The 16,914-nt window shown below is 36.9% G+C and overlaps 1 protein-coding gene across 3 annotated transcripts in view; it reads right to left on the reverse strand.

Annotated features, from left to right (window-relative positions):
- Positions 1-16,914, reverse strand: part of LOC129241860 (putative phospholipase B-like lamina ancestor) — an 86,665-nt gene that overhangs the window by 14,072 nt on the left and 55,679 nt on the right. For all 3 annotated transcript variants that reach the window (XM_054878400.1, XM_054878402.1, XM_054878401.1), the window contains exon 2: positions 16,076-16,129. The gene's annotated coding sequence lies outside the window, so the exon portion shown is untranslated. The remainder of the gene's footprint in view (positions 1-16,075; positions 16,130-16,914) is intronic.

Here is a 16,914-nt window from a genome sequence, read left to right on the forward strand (position 1 = left end):
GCCTAAATAGTAAAAAAAAATTCTTTATTTATTTAAAGTCAATAATATAGCGATATATTTATAAACCAAAATTTAAAAACACTAATGCAAAGTGGATTATAAATACAAGGCGATGTTGTGGCACCATAAGCACAGTGATCAGAATGATTTTGCAAAAATGCTGGAATTTTTTTAAATAAAAAAGCTGAATTTCACAAAACAATGATTTCTTTTTTTTAATCATAATGAGGGCTAGCAGTAATTAAAATAAAATTTTTTTTAAATACAAATTTACACCACAATATAAAAAAAACAAAAACAAGTAATTAGTAATATAATTAGTAAACATAAAATTCCTCAGGAATTTTAAGTAAACCAATCGATATCAGGGGGCGTGTGGAGGAGTTTTCCTACTACCGACGCTAAATATTAATTACTTTGTATATATATACAATCATACAGTAGGTGGCCAAATTATTATACCCATTTGAAAAACAACTTTGATGCTTTCTTAAGCTTTAAATCTACTACTTGATCCGTATAGGTTTTTTAGCTTAGCAACAAAAACATATTTTTTTACAGAAATAATTTTATATTTATGAAAAATATTATATACTACTGTGTCCAAAAAATAAGGTGACATTGTATTTATTTTGAAAATTCTTTATTTATTCTTCCAAATCAATTTCATCTCCTTCAAAGTAATCCCCTCCCGACACAATGCACTTATGCCAACGTTTTTTCCAATTTTCGAAACACTGGTTGTAGTCACTTTCCGGGATGGCCTTCAGTTCCGTCTTCGTTGCGGCTTGAATCTCCTCTATCGTGTCAAAACGGTGTCCCCGGAGCGGTCTTTTGAGCCTGCTGAACAGCCAGAAGTCGCACGGTGCCAGATCAGGTGAATACGGTGGTTGCGGAACGATATGGGTTGAGTTTTTGATGAAATGATCACGAATTACGAGTCCAAAAAATTCAATGTTTTCGGTACCAGTCGAGATTTGACGCGCTTGAGGCCCAAAACATCCTTCAAAATGGTATTGACTGAGCCTTTCGATATGCCAACATCATCAGCAAGGTCTCTAATCGTTAATCGACGGTTTTTCAACACCAAATCTTTGATTTGTTGGACGTGAGCTTCGTCAGTTGAGGTTGATGGTCGCCCAGGACGCTCTTCGTCTTCGACACGTTCACGATCGGCTTGGAACTCACTATACCACTTGTAAACATTTTTTTTAGACATAGCCTCATCACCAAAGGCTTTCTGCACCATCCTCAACGTATCCGAAAATTGATTCCGCAAACAAAATTTAATGCAAATTCTTTGCTCAACAAATTTCGACATTGCAAAAAACGAGAAACTCACTTTTAGCAGCTCACAAAACGACGCGTATCTCAAACAGTAAATGAATATTTCACATGAAATTTGACATAGATGTCACTCACAGTACTACCAACCTAAAAAAAAAAAGAATTCTCCTAATCCTTCAAAGCGCGCAGTTTAAAATCAAATGTCACCTTATTTTTTGGACACAGTAGTACATAGCCGAGTTCATCCTCCAACTTGAGGTGTGCGTCTCGATAATGTTTCACAAATGGAGGGACGTACAGTTTTAAGCCAACTCCGAACGGCACACGGTTTTTTATGAGAAGCTTCTTGCATGGCAAAAATATACTCGGAGGTTTACCAACCGATGGCCGAGGCGCAACCGCTGGTAGAAAAAACTGTTTCTATCATTTGATATTTCATGTCCGAAGATTCGAATCCGGGCACTACCAAATGGTAGTCACGCACATGAAAAATATAATTACAGGGTCCGGCACTCCAAATTTTGCTTTGTGAAATTACTTTTATTCAATTCAAAGTAAAAAATGGATGAAAATAATACAAAATCAAGAATCAATTTACTTTTGCTCGATATGACCACCCTTTGCCTTGACAATGGCTTTGAGATGGTCAAGAAACGAATCGCAAGCTGCCCGAATGTGTCTTGCTGTATTTTGGCCCAATCGCGGACAATGGTTTTTCCAACGCCTCGAGACTGGTGAATCTTTTACTAGTATTGTGGACCTTGCTCTCCAAAATGGCCCAAAGAGATTAATTTCTGATTTTATCTGGTGAATTTGAGAGCCATTGTGTGGACGTTTTGAAGTTCGGAACGTTGTCTTTTAGCCATTCTTGGCTCACTCGAGCGTTATGAAATGGTGCCGAGTCCTGTTGAAAAGTCTATGGTCTGCCACTAAAATGTTTGTCTGTCCACGGCTTCAAAGCAACCTCTAGGATACTTTCCCTATAATATTTCGCATTTACCTTGACGCCAGGTTCGACGAAAACGATTGGAGAACGCCCATCTGCGGTTACAAATTGCTCAATTTGAAAAATTTTTTCGTTAGAAAACACAAAGTTCGGAAATTTACCGCTTTCAGCCAAGCGAAGTAGCTCCCTCGCTTTCTCAAGTCTGATTTGTTGCTGCTTTGGTGTGTGATCATGCACCTTTGGGTTCTTGTAAGGCTTGACTTTGAGATCATTTTTCAGTATACGGCGGATGCTACAGTCATATATTTTCAGTTCTTTCGCTATTTGATTTACACTTTGTCGGGGATTTCACTCAAGTCGCTTCTTCACTTTTGAACCATTTCACGTGACGTTGCAGTTTTTTGATGACCTCCTCCATGACGTTTCGCGATGCTACCAGTATCATTGTAACGAGTAATGGTGCGATAAATAAAAACTTGATTTACTTTAAGGTGCTCGAGCTCACGAACAATCGCTGGTTGTGATTTTCCAGCCACATACAAGGCAGTCACACTATTAAGCTTGAAATCCATAACTGATTTTCTCTTTTCACGTTTACTCTCTGCAAAACGCTTCCGCGCGCTTATAAACAATACTCTGGACTGTCATTTAGCCAACTAACAGACAGCTGATGCCCGTGCATCAGTTGCGCAAGCGGTCTGAAGTTGGTTACACTTCGAGTGCCGGACCCTGTAATTCAATATTTAGTGAATTCTTTATTTCCTGCTTTGCAGGTGTTCGGTGCCACATTTCCATAATGTTGACTACATTTTTTATTGTAATTAATAAACTTTTTTATTATTTAGTATTTTTTTCTTTAATTGGGCTTAGGATGAGGCAACTTTACTAGTCCTTTCCTAGTTCATGATTTGCTTTGCAACGATTCAGGTGCCCTAAGGAAACTATCACTTCTAGAAACCGTTTGCTAGAAATGCACAGTCGCATCCGGCTCATATTGGTCCCAGGACACAGAGGTATAACTGGGAACGATGTAAAATTATGTAACGGATGCATTGGGTAAAGAAGCTATAGTCTCGTGATTAGTAGGGTGCTAGCCTTTCATTTCTACACATTTCAACACACCATCAAGGAGAAGCTTAAAATGAAAAGCTAAGGCTAAGAGACGTGAGCTGGTACCAAATTAAGAGGAGGTCCATAACCCTCCCTAAGAACAAACTGAGAATGCTCACGGGCATTTTCACAGATCACTGCAGATTATGTAGCCTTGTACACGAGATTGGGATATGGTAGGTGCACTGATTCTTCTGGTTTCTGCGACCTGTCCCCGGATCCTCAAGCACTCTTTGTCTTCAAATGTGATACTATAACAAGTCTAGTGGAATTGAGTTTGGATGAGGTATTGTGATGAGTAGAGACCTCAAAAGTCCATAAGCTCGAAGTTCAAACCAAGTTCAAACCAAGAAGTTTTACAATAAAAATATGAGTAAAACACTATTCACCATTTTCGTATCATACTCGCCATACACAGAAAGGAAACGACATACAAGATTGCCACCTCTTACAGTGTGAAAATTACCAAATTATTAGTGTTACCACCTTGGAATTATTAAAAATCGACAAAAGGACCGGAAAATGGATTGAGGCTAATATTTTGAAAATTAAAAAACAAAAACATGAATTAAGAGTAACATAATTTGGCCACCCACTGTACCACTGTACCGTTAAAATAAACATAGTATGGGAGTTTACATATAATTATGCACACATACATATGCATAAATAGAAAGTTAATATGAAGAGCAGCTCCAAGCATGTAGTCTCAATAAGCGCGTGCGTTTATTTTCAATAATTACCCACGACGTACAAAAAAATATCTAAGTTTTTTTTTTTGTTTTGAAAAGCTATTTGAATTTTTTGGTGTTCGCTACTAATTGTTTAATTGTTTATACAAAGAAATATTTTAATGCAGTAATTACATGCTTTTAAAAATTATTTCTTTTTTGTTTTAGCTCCGGTAGAATGTGGTTCCAGTGGTTTTTCGCTGTTCGCCCATTCATTGACGCCACATGACTTTGAAATGCTTTAAGCATTGAATTCTCAAAATGATATGTGCCACGTACTCGTAGTTGTGGAATAAATTGTAGGAATGCTGCTAAATATACATTTTTTAATAAATACTGAAAGCGAGCAATCAATTACCGTAGCTGCTCAAAGGTTATTTAATTATAGAACTTTAATTATAATACATATTTTTATTGTCCTTCCGTTGATGGCGTACGGCTGTAAAATTTCCATCAGCTGCTCATTGAAGTGCATCCCCGTGTATTTTTCTGTGTATTTCTTCACAAGCAGATATTGGCGTAAAAAGGAAAAATTTCCAAAATCTTTTGATAAATGTAAATAAATTCTTATTACCTACGTCCTTATATACAAAATTGATTTGCTGAAGAAAGAAATTATTTTAGAATATGAACTGAAATGGGATAGAAAAGTTTTTTTTTCTAATAGCGATCCATCTGCCATTCAGAGGCGGTATGAAACTTACAGTCCGTCAATTTGTCAAATAATATCAAGACGCAGACCACAAATCGGAGGAGGAGCTCAGCCAAACACCTAACTAAGGATGTAATGTAAACTTCAACAAGACGCACCCAGCTTTTCTGTATACTCCTCTTTAAGGCAATTACTTGTAAGAACTTCAAAGGCATTAGAGTACACATCTCCCATGCGTTCCATGTCCTATTTCGGTCATATGTGTTGAGATTCGATAAGCCCTGTTTTGATTACAATTTTGACTAGCTTGACTAATGGTAAATTCTTTAATCAACAGTGTGCAAGTGGCATCCACAGCACCTATGATGGCTGAGCTGTACTTCCTGAAAACGATACAGTGTCCGTCAGACTTGCAAGTCATCTGTGTGAGTGGCTAGACTGCAATTGTAGTGTTGTTAGCGTATGCCGATGATATTGACATCATTTTGGCCTTACCAACCATGCAGTTAGTTCTGCCTTCTCCAAACTGGATAAAGAGGCAAAGCGAATGAGTTTGGTGGTGAACGAAGACAAAACGAAGTGCCTCCTGTCATCAAACAAACAGTCGGCGCGAAACTCGCGTACCGGCACCAACGTCATTGAAGACGGTTATGATTTCGAAGCTGTAAAAGACTTTTTTATTTAGGAACCAACATTAACACCTATAACAATGTCAGCCTGGAAATCCAATGTAGAATCTCACTTGCCAACAAGTGCTACTTTGGACTAAGTAGGCAACTGAGTAGTAATCCTTCCTCGACGAGCAAAACTAACACTCTACAAAGCTCTCATCATGCCCGTCCTAACGTGTGGCGCATTAGCGTGGGCGATGACAACATCCGATGAAGCGACGCATGGAGTGTTTGAGAGAAAGATTCTGCGCAAGATTTTTGGACCTTTGCACGTTGGCAACGGCGAATATCGCAAGCGATGGAACGATGAACTGTATGAACTTTACGATGGCATAGACATAACATAGTGAATAAAGATCCAGCGGCTACGTTGGCTGAGTCATGCCGTTCGAATGGATATAAACGCTCCGATTCTGGAAATATTCGATGCAGTACCAGCTGCTGGCACGAGAAAGAAACGACTGGCACGCTTTATTAAACTCGGCCAAAATCACGTAAGAAGATTCTTCGCGCTAATTAAGAAGAAGAATCGTCCCAGCACATTTCCATGCTTAGAATTTTCGTGTTAAAATCGTGATGAAACAGCAACTTATTTTTCGCCAAATGCGGCCGTGTCTCCTTCAATTTTTTGTGATAGCGCTCCAATAACAATTTTTTTAATCATCATCGCCATGACCTTTCCGGCCGATGGAACTGTCTTCGCCTTCTTTGGAGCAGATTCACCGGGAGAAATCTATTGTTTTGATTGTTACTTTGTTTTTGATTTGACAACTCGACGCAAGAATTCCTTCGGATCTCCTTAAATGGCTCCAAAGACTGCTACGAAATTAACAGCCGCATCCGTTCCAGTCGACACACCTATGGCCTCTGTTACTTCGCGCACTTTCGTTCGTCGATCAGCGAGATTCATGTCATTGACTTTTTGAATGATTTCTTCGATAACCACGTGTGCTGGGCGTCCTGATCGCTCTTCATCAAAAGCAGATTTTTGCCCAGGTTTAAATTCGTTGAACCAATAACAAACTGTGATCATAGATGGCGAAACGTCCCCGTAGACAGCATCCAACTTTGCTTTTATTTCCTCCCATTTTTTCCCATCCAAAAACAAAAAGCGAATTACCGAACGATACTGCTGTTTTTCCATCTTAGCGAAAATCACGAAACACTTCATACTCGAATAGCTGCAAAATCGAAACTAACCTACCAATCAGTCTGAAATTTGTTTTGTCGTCATTTGATAGATGGCAGCTCACACCACTGCTCTCAGGAACGCCCTCTGCCATCAAACATGGGTACTTATTGAGCCGCCTTCATACATACAGTGGCTCAAAATAATAAATGAATTATTTTGTCATTCAAATTATGGCATATTCGGTGTTTAATTTAGAGTTCGTGCCTTAAAATTGTGGAATTCACCGAAAACTCGTTTCTCATAAGTTTATTTTTGTCCTGACTCGATATTATCAAAATGTCTCCTCGCAGTAAGCAGATGTTCGTTGAGCAGAGAGCGAGAGAGAGATCATAATTCGGTTGTGAAAAGCGTTCGATATATTAATATGATTGTCGATCAAGCAACAATAACAACTATTTTCAATATCATCACACGGTATAAAAATACAACAAGCCTTGGCTACTGGTGCTCTCTTCCTTATGTCAAATAATTTATAATTATTTTTATAAGTAAGCCGGGATATCGCTAAATTTTCGCCGAGTCGAATGAATTTTATTATTTATTACAAAAAGTTAAGAAAATCCCCCATACAAGTGCTGCAAAATTAGCAACTGAAGCAGATACAAAAATAGACAACTCTGTAACACAAGGAAATTTGCTTAGGAAACATGGCCACTACGGGCGTAAAACGCTTAAGAGCGAAAGAAATTTGCCAAAAATTATTTAACAAAGATTTTACATTCTGGGAATCACTAAATCCATCGTAGTACAATTTTCATACATTCTATGAAAAACCTATCATTAAGTTCGAATGGCTACCATTGTAAATTCGAAATTCGTAGAATGGCAGCACTGAACTCGTTCTTAGCGGCATTTCGTAGATTTTTTTAAGAATTTTATTTTAGCAAATTTATAAAAATTTGGTAAATACGTAAAACAAGAGTTTTTAAATTTAATAAAAATATATTTTGAATTTGTTTGAAAAAAATGTGTTAAAATTTTGCTTGTATGAGATTGTAAAACAATTTTAGCATCAAAGCCAGTTTATGCATCGCCTTCATCGATGACGACCTCGCGATACTCCTCTTTTAGCACCTCAAACACTTACATAAATGCTGATTTATTCTATCGAAAATTGTTTACAAATGTGAGAACTAAAACTTCTAAAACTATATATTTTAACAAGCAAGAATTTTCCTTACAAAGAGTCATCCATTTCCAAAGGATTAAAGACACTTCTCAAGGTTTTTCGCCGCATTTGAGGTATTTTTCCATTTAATATTTTTTAAACTATAATTTGGTTCTTTACTTCGTGTCAGCTGGTGTTGAAGCATCAAAATTTGGCATTTGAGTTGGGCAGCACTTTTTTCGAGTTCACTTGGGTGCAGTGGTAGTAAATGTTTCGAGGTCGTAGTGGCGGCTTGTATTCGCAACTATTCTATGACGAACTCAGTTATAAGTAATACTAATAGGACTATGAATAAGTTCGTGCGGTTTTTTTTCGAAATTTGAAACTTTATTGACGTAAAATGGTTACAAATTTAATATTCAAATTATTGTCCATCGCTTGCTACTACTTTTTCCCATCTTTCTGGCAATTCACGGATTCCCTTTGTGAAAAATTCGGTCGGTTTTGCCGCAATCCACGAATCGATCCATTTTTTGACTTCATCGTAATTACGGAAGTGCTGGTCAGCCAGGCCATGTTGCATCGATCGGAAGAGATAGTAATCGGATGGCGCAAGGTCTGGACTATACGGCGGGTGGAGTAGGACATCCTATTTGAGCGTTTCTAAGTATGTTTTGACCACTTGTGCAACATGTGGCCGAGCATTGTCATGTTGCAAAATAACTTTGTCGTGTCTATCGGCGTATTGCGGCCGTTTTTCTCGCAGTGCTCGGCTCAAACGCATCAATTGTCATCGGTAGACATCCCCCGTAATCGTTTCATTCGGTTTCAGTAGCTCATAATACACAACACCCAGCTGGTCCCACCAGATACACAGCATAACCTTCAGGCCATGAATATTCTGCGCCGACGTCGATGTTGAAGCATGGCCAGGGTATCCATACGTTGCCCGACGTTTTGGATTGTCGTAATGGACCCACTTTTCATCGCCAGTCACAGTTCGATGCAAAAAACCCTTTCTTTTGTGCCGTTGAAGCAGTTGTTCGCATGCCATAAAACGGCGTTCAACGTCTCTTGGCTTCAATTCATACGGCACCCAATGGCCTACCTTTCGGATCATTCCCATGGCTTTTAAACGTTTGGAAATGGTTGATTGATCAACTCCCAAAGTTTTTGCAACCTCTTCTTGCGTTTGAGCCGGATCTTGATCGAGCAATTCCTCCAATTCGGTATCCATGAACTTTGGCGGCGCACCCTCGCGTTCTTCGTCTTCCAAGCCAAAATCACCACTTTTAAAGCGTGCAAACCACTTCTGGCACGTTCGCTCAGCTAGAGCATGCTCACCATAAACTTCCACCAAGATACGATGACTTTCGGCTGCTTTTTTCTTCATATTAAAATAATGAAGAAGAATTCCCCGCAAAAACACATTATTTGGCACGAAATTCGACATTTTCAAGTGTGGTAAAAATATTGTTGTTTACGCTTCAAATAAAAAACTTATACTGACGTTTGTGCCTTACGACAGTAGCTCTCCAATGAATGTTTGGAAATGTGGATCGATGGAATAATAATCAAGTTACGCCATCTGTTGTAAAACCGCAAGGAACTTATTCATAGTCCTATTATATATACTAAGAAAAGTAAATTTAGAATTTTTCGGGCAGATGTACTACTACGTACATATAAACTAATTTAGGGACTGGTACATCACTAGTACTCCGGCTAACTAATGCATTAACTGACATAAAACTGATGGATTGCTTGGCAATTGACACTTCCTAAGACATTAAGGAAGGCACTTTCCCTAGAATTGAAAAAAGAAAGAATCTCACAAGCAAACTGGGAATTAACTAGTTTAGAACTAGTCGCTTTTACTGCTAAGCGAACTGCATATACATACACCTACATGTATACGCGTACGAACTTAATAATTCGTTATTCAAGTTTGTTTATGAATTTCCAATAAAATGTAAAATAAATGTAAATTTTAATGTAAGCAAAAGCGTATTTGAAATGCGCTTGCCATGGCATATCCTCAACAAAGGCAGTCATTCCCGCAATCAAAGCATTTTGCGGAAAATGAAAGTGAATCAAAAGAGAAATAAAAATTTCGAGTGTACGAGATGTAAACCATGAACATTTGAAAGGTACTAAAAATATATTTATAATATTTACGAACACGAATTCATATAAGGTGATGTTACTAGAGCAGCTGATGTGTCTTTATTACAATTTTATGCACATAACGGTTGTAGGTATGCATGCAACATCAAATAAGGGAATCGAGATAGATATACTTGTAGACATGCAAAATAAATACCAAAATGTCGAAGCCGATTTCGCTCGTCCGTCTGTCCACGTGCACGATAACTCGTCCAAAAATTTAAATTATGTAATTATTTCAATGAAACTTGGTTCACATAATACCCTTTGTCGCAGGTAGTTTGGTATTGAAAATGGGAGAAATCGGTCATTGATCATTCCCACCTTCCCATATAACGGTAATTTTTGAAAAAGAAAAAGAGGATATCTCAGTTAAAAATGAAGCAAAATTACTCATATTTTTACAAATAAGGAAAGCGACCCAAGGAAAATTAAAAAAAAAATGGGCGTTACTATGCGCACTTTTGAGCGAATGCGTGTATCTTCATAACGACTTCATAAAACTCACCCACTCTTGGTATCGCTCCCTATCTGCCTGTATGTGCTGGTAATGTTTTTGTGTTTGTTTATGTGCTCGAAGTATTTTGAAAGGAATTGAGAGCGCAACCTATTTTTCTGCCGGCAGCGAAGTCGACAAACTGTTTCAACCAAAAATCGACTATTTCTACGACTTTGGCGACAAAGAAAATTGTTTTGATTTAGAGTTCAGATATCTCTATCTGTTTCAGTGTATTATAAATATATATTTCAGAGCCAACTACGGATGTTTACCCCTTGAACGAGAAGTCAACTTGCACAAACATTGTCGATCCTTTCTTTAATAACTTAAAGAAATTAAAGGAATTACCGCGACTAGGAAAAACATTGAGAAATGTGCATACACCGTTGTCCTCCTCCTTCAACGTGGCAATTGAGAGATTGCTTTCATTTGCAGGATTGTAAATGACGCCTTGCGCTCTCCAACCACAAATTCGAAGTGCTGATCAAATGAAATCAAACGCATATTACCTGAAGTGATATAGAGAAAAACTATTATATTTTCTCTTTTTTATAATTTATTGTCTTTTGTTAATTTTACAAAATAAATGTTGCCATTTAACTATTCGTATTTAATTTTGTTTGCTGGGAAATAAGTTGCAAAAATTTCGATCTTGATCATTGAAAAGCACAAAAATTTCCATTTCACATTCGTAACTTTGAACTTTCACATTATCGATTACTTTGAAGAGTTGAAAAAAAGCAAGTACTCCAGTATTCAAGTAAAAAGGAAAACGATTGTTTGTAGTAAACCTTTTCAAAACACTTCGAAAAAAAATTACATTACTAGCACACAATTAATTCCAATTACAAAATGATATTTCTTGTAATGGAATTAAAAACAAATTACTTCTAAAGAATTGAAGAAGTAATCAATTCCTTCAAGTAATTCAACACCAAAATGCAATTTCTTGTTATGGAATTGAAAGAAAAAAATACTTCTAAAGAATTGAAGAAGGAATCGATTCCATTGTTGTGGACTGAAGGAATTCATTACCAATTACAATTACTCAGGAATGTATTTATACAAGTAATTGTACTGTGATTGCATTTTCTCTGTTCTGGACAAACAAATTTTTGAAATCGAATGAAATAATGCCTACATTCTATACAAGGTGACACAAAATTAATCAACCAATTCGGTAAATAAAAAAAATTATTTTAAGTAATTGAAATCTTTATATTGACCTTGCTTATCACAAGTGTCAAATATGATTGACGTTCTACACCATTTGCAATAATTATAAATTTTCCAATAGAGTAATTCGTCTAATAAAGCTATTAGAATTAAGTATTACCAAAATGTGCGCGTCTAAAGTTTGGCCCGGACCGAATTGAATACTTCCTTGCTAGGTTTTTCTTTCGTTTTGGCGGTTTGAGTGTCAATCTGCGATTGTTTTGTCGCCATTTTGATTGAAGCTCGAGGAAGTTGTGAAATCCCTAGAAAGTAATCAGCTCAATTGGACATGCAATTCAGGAAATAGCAAAAACATAGTACTTGCCTCATAGTGAAAAGATTTTTAGAGGTGTACTACCTAGCAGACTGTTATTCGGCTCTGAGCGAATTTGACATATTTGCTGACGTCATTCGTTTTGTGTTGCACAAAATTATTTTTTTATTTATTTATTTATTTATTTATTTATTTGAAAGAGTAACAACTAATTAATAATTATTACACTTATAATATTACAGCGCTGGCTACCAGGGCCTTCGGCTTATTGCTAAAAGGAAAAAATAGTCTAATAGGATTTAAAAATATTTAAAGTTATTGGCAAATGCATGACTGATGGTACTCATGTTCATTCGTACTAACAAGCGCATAGATGTACGCCCGTGTATTCACTAACGAACATTTGTACCATGTCCAACAAGGATTGTTTACATACATATAATAAAAGTAATATGATATATACAAGAAAAAATAATGGTTAAGTAGATATCTTACACAGATAAATTAATTTATAAATGATGTTAATACTATCGATATCGCGAAGCTTTAGGTAGGATGATGGTTTGGTATTGTTAAAAATGGAGGTTCTTATTTGTTTGAGTCCAGCACATTCGTCCAGAAGGTGAAGAACGGTGTTATCGGTAGAGCCGCAAAAGGAGCAGGTTTGTTTTGTGGAGCCTTTTAAAAGGTGTGCATGTGTGGTGAGTGTGTGTCCAATTTTAAGGCGAACAAATATTTTGAGTTTGCCGCATGATACATTAGATGGATATATCGGAGTTTCCCCATTAGGGTTGTAATTTTTGTAGCAGTGATGATAGCTACACCAATCGCTAGCGAAACATTTCTGAATATATGTTTTTACGAGCTTCTTAATGTCTTTATCGATGAAGTGTTCGGATAGATGTAACGGTTGTCTGGAAGCTTCTTTGGCAAGTTCGTCAGCTTTCTCGTTCCCGCGAATACCAGCGTGACCTGGTATCCACATAATTTTTATAGTATCCTTATGCTTTAGAAGTATTTTGCGAATTTTTTCAATTAGTGGGGTGTTGTTGATGTGGTTAGCAATGGCTTCGAATGTGGATTTGCTATCAGTACATATCAGATATTTATTTCCACTACTGGAGGCAAACCGTACCGCTTCAAATATTGCAGCTGCTTCAGCTGTAAATATCGAGCAATATGTTGGCATTGCAGCGGCCGAAATCAAACCACCAAGCTCGTTTGTCACTGCAAAAGTAGTGCTGGTGTCAGACTTCGATCCGTCTGTAAAAATAAACTCCCAGTTACCTCTAAGAGGTTCAACAAATTTGTTATAGAGTTGTTTGTATTTGTTGGGGCTGGTAGAGGATTTTGGATATGTTAATAAATTGGTGATGAAGCTAGATCTACGATCCAACCACTGCGGATGCGTTTCGATTGCTGAGAGCGTTGGTACAGAAACAATGTCGAGGTTCTTGAATAAGTTTAAAATGCGCGATATTGCTGATGGTGACTTGGACTTGTCTTTTTGAAGCCATTCTGATTCAACGTATGAAAACAGCAACTTGTTTCTGCAGTGAAGCATTTTTGGGATTAGCATCATTGAGTTGCTCATTGTTCTTTGCGAAATAGCTGGCAGTCCTGCTTCGGCTAAAATTACCTTTATTGGAGACGTGGGGAAAGCGCGGATACTTCTCCTGGCCGCAGCATGGTATGGTGTTTGTAGGCGTTTGATATGTCTTCTGGCGCAGTGTCCGTATATTGCGAGTCCGAAATCGATTTTTGAAAGTATTATGGCTTTTGTTATATTGACAAGAGTTCTTATGTGTACTAGACAATGTTTGGATGAGAGGTATTTTACAATATTAAGTCTAGAGAATAAGCTTAGTCTAACATATTCACAATGATCTTTGAACGTATATCTCTTATCAAATATAATGCCTAATATTTTTAAACTATTAGTATGGGGGATTGGAGAGTTAAAAAGGGAAAGGGCAGGGAAGACGCATTTATGTTTCCTGCAGATATGGAAAGATGTGCTTTTGTTAACAGACAGATTAGCTCCGGATATTTTTGACCAAGTGTTTAAGTCCTCCAAGATATTAGAGAACGCGGTTTTTATTATAGTTAGGTCTTTGATTTTCGAAATTAACTAAGTCAAAGTTAAAGCCAAATTTTGAGAATCACAAAACGAATGACGTAGAATTCAAAGTTCCCCCCACATTTTTTTTTCACCATACTTAGCGAGCAAACTTAGTCGTTTCCATGACAGTCGGTTCTACGTTATCCAAACGACCCGGATTTATATCAGGCCAAGGACTGTCACTCCAGCAGCATTCCCCGTATGTAAGTATGGGGAATGTTAATGCTGCTATAACAACAACAACAACAGCCTGGTATCTATCATCCTTGTACTCGCCATGTGAATTTAATTTTTGTAGCACTGCTACCACCTTGTATGAATTCGCCCTAAACAAATCGCTAGTCTGCTGGGTAAATATTGTATCTTAATAAAAAAAAACATTTTTCGTTTGGTATGCAAAATTGGCCGCCAGGGTTTCGGTATGCTTCGCACACAAAAAAATAAATAAATAAAAGGAAATCTGTATTTATTTTTACTTAGGGCAACATAGTAAGTTGAAAAATCTTTAAAGTCGGTTTTCTCAAATTTTTCACTTTTTGAGTTATGACATTCTTACAGGAAACAAGCGATATTTACATGCATACATACATACGTAAAGATATTAGTAATTTTGACAGTGATTTGAAAGGTAAATATGAACGCATTATTTATTATTGCTATTAATTTATATTCTTTATGTATTTGTGCTCTTTCTGTGTTATGCGAAATATTTAAGAGTACATAATACACATTTTCGCAAAGAAAAATAAATGTACTACCTACACTAATTGAGCTCATACATTTTGTAAACAGTTTTTTAAAGAAAATAAAAATAATTTATTAAAACCGATTTGAATAACAAACCACATGCCTTAGTAGGCATGTACCACATCAGTCTCTATAGCAGTCGCGGTATTTAACGGAAATGAGCAAAAAGCGATCAGTCAATATAAATTTTACATATATTTGGGAAAATAATTGCTTTTTTTAATTAATGAACATTGCGTGCATAATTCGTAGACTTTAATTGATGCATTTGACTATTATATCATTTTTGTTTTCGTGCTCTGTTATTATTTCTAATATCTGCTGATGAGTACTTGATGATCGATTGTAGACAAATAGTGGCTTATTTAACTAATATTTTCTGGGAAAGATGTTTGAATGTACTTATATATGTATAATACTTTATTTAAGTACGGCCAGGGGTACACCCTAGGGTGTGATAATCTCTCCACTTCTGTGGAATCTGGCCGTCAATATTCTTCTTCAAGAACTTGAAAAAATGAGAGGTAAGATAATTTCATTTCACACCTTCCAAAGACTGTGTGATCTTGGTGCACAAGTCGAAGCCTAGAAGTAAATCCGGAAAAAACGGAGCTGATACTGTTGAGCAGAGGACATAAAACAGCTGCTCTTAAACAAATGCTAGGGAGAAAATCTCATGGAATAACAGAAAGGGCTAAATATAATATAATATCTAGGATTTGTACTGGATAGGAAACTAAATCGGGGGCTTACAGTCGCAGATAGAGTACGCAAAGCTACGACCACGTAGCGGCAGGCTGATTGGGAAAAAATGGGGTTGTAGCCCAAAATAGCACACTGACAGTAATTAGAACAATTTTCTACAACGGTATTGCCATATGGTGGAGTGCCCTTGAGAAGGACGCGAACATTAAAAGAGTAGACAAGGCCCTCGCATCTGTTCTTATAACTCTCGTCCGGCAACTGTGGCCGACTCTCAATGCTAAACGTACAGAATTTCTGCTAGAACGAGATAAGCACAGCCTGAGCACATAATTTCTGCAGAAGTTCTCTAAGTAGTTGAGGAAGAGAGATGACACTGCACCTTTTGTGCCACAGTCCTGCTCTATCCAGACTCACCATTAAGGTAGACAAGCCTTTGATGATTTGGAAGATCTCAGTTCTGTCGAAATCAAAGATCCTATAAAATTTTTGAAAAGTACACACTGGTTTTAGGAGAGATAAGAACAAGTTCCTCACGCGGTACTTTTAATAGTTGAATTGCATTAAATTCCAAACGCTACACGGATCACGGACCACGTTCACAGAATAAATCGTTTGGCACTATGGATTTGTAATAAGTTTGAATTATTTACCTTTTGGTCCCGGGTTCAGGAGAGCACAGTTCCACAAGTCACCCCATTGAAATACTGAAAATAGAAAATAAGAATTTTCGGTTTATAATTCGAAATTAGATAAATAGTCTACACTCCTTCTAGTATTAATAAATACAGGGTCATTGAGCTGAATTCAGACAACAATTAGAGAGACTCAAAGCAGTGACGTTATTCCTAAAATTCATGATAGAGGGACACAATTTTAGTTTACTTTGATTGAAGTAGAGAATCACTTTGAGAACTAACTGCAAATGTGGTGTGCATAATTCAGAGCTGTGACCAACTTCAGACCGTTAAACGGCTCTCAAGGGTTTTAAAGGAACTAAGCGTAATCGTAGTATGACTAAGATCATTCACTAATTCGTTCGAAAGAAAATAATTTCATTCATACTTCGACGTTATATGTACATTACTACTGTCAAACCACCATATTTGTTTTATAGTAAATAGCTCAATTTAATCTGAATTTGTGAATCAGTGTAGCCCGTCGTTTGTTTTCGCGCCACTATCAGCCGAACGCGCGACTCAATGAACAAGAGCGTACGAGCTGAGTGGCAGCGACACACGGACAGGTTTCAACCTTCTTTGTTTATTATTGTAAATGTTTTACTCGACTCAGTTCATGCTCTTACTAATTTAAAATGAGTTATCCAGTAAATATATATGTTTTTAAGAAAATACTTTTTTTATATAAAGTTTATTGTTACATTTAATAGCATAAAAAAAAAACTGAAACAGTGAAATTCTTGATAAAATATGCTGAAATCATAACTACAAAATATTAGCGCGGTCATTCCCTTCACTGTTTTCACATAATT

This window comes from Anastrepha obliqua, chromosome 3 (assembly GCF_027943255.1).
Source record: "Anastrepha obliqua isolate idAnaObli1 chromosome 3, idAnaObli1_1.0, whole genome shotgun sequence".
NCBI lineage: Eukaryota > Metazoa > Arthropoda > Insecta > Diptera > Tephritidae > Anastrepha > Anastrepha obliqua.